The 5,713-nt window shown below is 34.4% G+C and overlaps 1 long non-coding RNA gene across 3 annotated transcripts; it reads right to left on the bottom strand.

Moving 5' to 3' along the window:
• Nucleotides 1-2,470: 2,470 nt before the first annotated feature.
• Nucleotides 2,471-5,479, bottom strand: LOC141599689 (uncharacterized). 3 transcript variants are annotated; one of them, XR_012523887.1, is made up of 5 exons: nt 5,272-5,479; nt 4,495-4,924; nt 4,133-4,399; nt 3,023-3,323; nt 2,471-2,931 (listed from the first exon to the last, which is right to left on the bottom strand). It is a non-coding gene; the product is annotated as an uncharacterized LOC141599689 (long non-coding RNA). The 3 variants fall into 3 exon arrangements; XR_012523886.1 differs by having other exon boundaries at nt 4,495-5,469; XR_012523888.1 differs by lacking the exon at nt 4,495-4,924 and having other exon boundaries at nt 5,272-5,468.
• Between the last annotated feature and the right edge of the window lie 234 nt (nt 5,480-5,713).

Genomic DNA, 5,713 nt, shown 5'->3' with positions numbered 1-5,713 from the left:
ATGTATCAATAATATTGATATAGTTTTGAGAATTATCCATAAATTGTCTACCAAATTCCGTATCTAAGAGAGGTTCCATTGGATCAAAACTCATTTCTCGACGAATGAGATTATGAAGAAGAGCACACGCGCTTATTATATCGTGTGTGTATCGTGAATAAAAACTACTGTTCCTAAGTATTGCCCAACGCATTTTCAATAACCCAAAACACCTCTCAATTACATTTCTTGCCGATGAATGCTTCATATTAAAAAACTCCATATGGTTGTTTGGCTGACAACCATCTTTCCATTCATTGAGATGATATCTTTGTCCCCTATATGGAGCAAGAAAGCCTTCACCATTTGTAAACCCAAAGATCGACAAGATAATAGTATCCTACCAATATATAAATTAAGGAAAGATTTAATAATTTTGTCTCTCTCATACAATTAAAGACTAAGAAAGTAAAAATAGGAAAAAATCCTCACCCCGAGGAACTTTAAATGGATGTCTTCTACTAACCGCATCTTGGAGAACTCTACCATCAGCGGCTGAACCTTCCCACCCCGGTAAAATATAAGTAAATTGCATATCTTTGGTACAAGCTGCTAGAACATTTGTAGCTATAAATCCCTTTCTTGTACGATACTTTGGTTTTTCATGAACCGGAACTTTTAGCATGATATGAGTCCCGTCTAAGGCTCCTAAGCAATTCTATTATAAAACTTTTTTTTAGTAAAGATCTATTATATCAAAAATTTCAAAACTCACTTTAATTAAACTAAATTATACCTTAAACCATTTCCACCTCGCATCATTGCAATCCTCTTGAACAGGTTGTGGAGTCTTTATCAAATATTGATATAGACGTAAAACTCGCTCTCAAAATTTGACGAAAGTTTCTACTTACGCTTTCTTTCGACCTTTTGAAGCGTCTAACAAGCATCCTTTGCTTCTGATCATGTGCTAATATATTTAAAAATATAGCTACTCTCTCTTCGAGGAACATATTTTTTGACTCGTTTAAGAGACCATGTGAACGAATAAGTCCACATAATACATCAAAAGTAAATTTATCCATTCTTAGTTGATCTATACAAGCACTATCAGAAGTAAGGAACCCATTCAAGTTTGCAATTCCTTGTATCAATGTTCGCTTGGCCGAGTGAACATTTTTTTTGCGAGGTACTTTCATGTTTTCTAATATAGATATCATATAATAGCAAAAACATATGAATATTATGTCCCTCATCCTAATGTACCAAATAAGCCCAACAATAGTTTTTTCCTTTCGGGACAATAATCTACGCGCCATAACTGCATACAAGATCGAGTAAACAAACTCAACACGACATTATTGATAATTTACGCAAATCATACAAGCAAGTTGTACATATCAACTAATATTCAAGCATTATATTGGTGAACAACAATTATACAAGAATAATGGAAACAACTTCATAATTCATCGTTTACTAGAAATTAAGTGGAAAAAAAGCAAAAAAAAAAAAAAAAAAAAAAAAAAAAAAAATTACACGCATCATCCATCACAGGTGCAAACCAATTGTCATGAAGATGACAACTAACTACTATGATCTTCAAGTTCAATAGAACCATTCACCAACAAACAAACAATATTCATTTATCTAATTGAATAATTACCCACAAAACTTTAATGAATCAATTTTGATTGATGAAAAACGAAAATCCAGCAACTATAAAGTATTTAGTCAATTATTCGACCAAAAATATGTGAGAAATCATCAAATACGGAAGTGAAAACAGATGAAATTAGAAGAAACAGGAAAGATATGTCAAACCTGATGAAAAAGCAGGAGAGCGTTGTTGCGTCGTCGTTCTTTTTTTTTTTCTTTTTTTTTACCCTAGTAATGTTTACCCAGGGGGGTGGGTGGGTAATGTATTACCCTCTCTTGAGGGAAATAATTACTCCTCCTGAATATTTACCCTATATCCAAACTTGTAAAATAAGACCATAATTATTCCCCCCAAACTTATTCACCCTCATTACTGGCAATCCAGGCAGGCCCATAAAAGTAACACTAATTCATCATCTTCAATAAGTGAGTAAGTTGCAAGCTCTTTACTTTATAAAAGTAACACTAATTCATCATCTTCAATAAGTGATGATTTTAACCTCCTAGGTTTTGAAGAAACAACGTCTTACACAAAACGTCTCATGTAGTCAAGAAAGACCAGTTTCTTGGGACATAACATTCTTTGTGGCTAATTCTTTGTGGCTCTTGAATAATTTCTCTCACTCTGTCTTCTAGAAATAAACTTGTATTTTAGAAAGACAGCTTCACGAGCCGCAAACCCGTTGTACTCGTGATAATTGAAAGAGAAAAATGAGAATTTGTTTCTTGTGAAAACTTACAAGCATGGTACCCTACCATTTCATATCTCATATGATTCGGTTTAAATTTAGTGGAAAAATAATTTAGACAAAATGATAAAATCCCCAAAAAGGATCAAGTAACTCAAAGTAACTTGATTAAAGTCCAAACCATATCAAATAGCGTTTGATTTCTTTATCCAACCACACATCACTACTACAAAAAAAGGCTTAGAGAACTGTTGAAAAAGGCTTTAGAAAACGCCCCTTAGGCGTTCTCCAACTCAGTGTTCTCTATTGTATAGAGAACGGGCTAGGGAGGCGTTTTATATGTTATACATTAGAGAACGCTTATTGTGTTAGGCGTTTTGTTTTCATGTACTATAGAGAACACTTACAATCGGGAAGCGTTATCTTTCCTGTTGAGAATAAGTGGAAGGGACTTTATCAAAATACTACCAAGCTACAACTCAAAAATATCATCATCGTCGTCGTCGCTACCCGGCTGATGATTTTCAGTAACATATGAAATCCACATCTCCCTAAGCTCGTCAATCATTTGTTGAGAATAAGTGGAAGGGACTTTATCAAAATACTACAATAATTCAAAACAAAAGTATTGTGAGAAAATTAAAAAAAAGGGGTATATCCACACTTGTATGTTAAGCAAGGAGCGTGTATAATACCTTGTCAGGAAATGGATATATGAGATGATCCAATCTTCTTTTGAAAGCACCAATCAAGCATGTCTTCATAGTCCAGGCTAAGACATTGCTCGATTTGAAAAACTCTAGACAGAATTGTGAAAGATTTGGTTTTTCCGTTCTTTTTCATGCCAATAGCTACATCCTTGAAAACTTGAAGTAAACGAGTGGTCACCTTTAACTTATCAGCATGAGTGATTGGGTACTTTCGAGTGGATGATGTTTGTGAAGATGGAGAGCGTGAATGTGTTGAATTGAATTCCATCCGGACTTGCTCATTCTCCTTGACATATAACATATATACAAAATTGAAAAGAATCATTTGACTTATGGAATACTAACTGGAACATGAAAAGAGAACATAAATCCAAGCACGGAAAGTTGATAAGCAGGCTTAGTTCGACACATGTTAACAGTCCAAGAAAGTTGGTGTTTCCGATTTTATAAAAAGTTCCTACATGATCAACAAAGAGTCCTAAGTGAACTTCTTACCAGTGTCTGTTAAGAAACCTGGAATTGTAGAATGGCAGATGTATGATTTAACTATCAGATAAGTACTAAACGACCACTTACTAAAGTCAAGCATGTTCAAGAGTCTGTAAGTTCACACAGTCACACATACTTGTGGTATCAAAATGACACTGAATGGACGAGATCTTGCTTAGCTGTTGAGACAGAGGGAATGTCTACGATACGTCGTAAATTAAATTCCCTCCTATTTGTAAGAATACTGTCCTTGCACATCATGTACCCGCATACATCAAAATGACCAAAGAATTCATCACGTTTGATGTTACAGGGTATGTTTCAATATAAAGTACTATAGTCTACAGGAATATTCTAAATCGTTGTTTTCTCATACATTGACGATACAAAGATAGCAGATCTTCACCAATTTACAATGTGACGAAGTGCAAAATTGTTGCATCATTCTATGACACTCCGTATGAAAGAAAGCCTTCTTAGACACACAGCATACATACCAAACATCTCAGAAGTGGAACAGAGCATTCCCAGCAGTTAACTAGTTCTATACAAAAGCAATTAGTTCTATACAAAACCTGGAGAAGAGACAGTTTATAGTTACGTTACCTTTTGTATCGGGAAAATCAAGTGCACTGGCCAGATAAAAAAATAACCCTTCCCTTGGCAAATAAATTTTATTTCCCCTTCAGGACATGGCAAGAGAGCATTTGGGTTAATTTCTTCTCTAATACATACTCTATAAAAACCACTTGGTACTGGTTTGCAATGATGCTTGACAACTTCTCCTTCATTTGGAACATACACATCACCAACGGCAACTATATGGACCCATGTTCCACTCTCATTTGCCAAAGAACACAGACTATCAACACCCTAGCCAAGTAACACTATTAGTTTTAGTATCATATAGTAGATTGGAAAAAAATGAGATTTGAACACAATGCTATGTAATTAACATTCCACTTTACCTTCGGAAATGGTTGATCCGTAACAACTTTATCATTTTGTAGCATATCATCCTTATGCTCAGGCCAAGCAACACGATATGTCTCAGTTTGAACTTCTTTCTCTTAACTTGCCCTCCCACTTCAATTTTGTGAGAGGGCCACTATCCGTCTATAGCTATAGACGGATAGTGGCCATCAATAATGAGACGGACTGTTTTTTATCACTAAATCTGTTTCTCACTCAGCTTGCAGAAAGACCCGAAGGCTAGACTATCGACTCAACAACTACTGTTATGCATCATTGATTACTCTCTTTGTTCCATGGCAGCCTGTATACTATTCACAGTTTTCCATTTTTTTTTTTACTTTAAAGCACCAAATGTTATTCTGCCATTCAGGAACATCCTTTCCTGAGTATGTCTAATGACTTGGCCATCAATCTTGCATCATACTTCACCAAAATTTTCATAATCAACAAAATCATTATTACTGCATTCATTAGGAGCAATATATACTACATACACTCAATTTTTTTTTACTACACCATTGACGTGATTTCAATTATGACAAATAACCATTGAGTTATTGTCTATTCCGTTTTGATTATGTGGTTTGGATGTATCCTAAATTAAATATAGATGCACTACACTAATTTATTTTTTCTTCTAAGAATTACTAATTGCTAGTTTGTATCAACTTACCAATGAAAACGAACAGCATATGAACACAAATTGGGAATTAGGGTTTACCTAAAACTGAAATTGAAAATGAAAAATCAGACAAGAATAACCAACTTACCAATTGAAGAGAACAAAAAGGATGAAGGAGGTGATGAAGTGAAGCAGAGCGAACAGCAGACGAAGCGGCGCGCAGAAAATTTAGGAAGAAATTAAACAGGAAGGAAAGTATGTATGTAGCCGCCTAGAAGAGAAGTTACTAATAAATAAATTAAACTAATGGAGTATTAATAATTAATAAATTAATATAATAATAGGAGTAGCAGTAGGCGCTTCCTTCTACCCATCGCATAGATAATGGTTATTATCATAGGCGTTCTATATTTTAGTTTTAAATAACCGTTTTGTGTTTGGAGCGTTCTCTATTAATCTAGAAGACGCTTATCATATTAAGATGTTTTCTATCTAGTGTTACTTATTCCTTTTATTGTAGTAGTGCATTATCCCATAATGCGTGCTAAGAGAGATTAAATTGTCATACTATATCACATTTCCTTTGGCTT

This window comes from Silene latifolia, chromosome 9, assembly GCF_048544455.1.
Source record: "Silene latifolia isolate original U9 population chromosome 9, ASM4854445v1, whole genome shotgun sequence".
Taxonomy (NCBI): Eukaryota; Viridiplantae; Streptophyta; class Magnoliopsida; order Caryophyllales; family Caryophyllaceae; genus Silene; species Silene latifolia.
The sequence above is the reverse complement of the archived record's forward strand: the minus strand, read 5'-3'. Positions and strand labels throughout refer to the sequence as shown.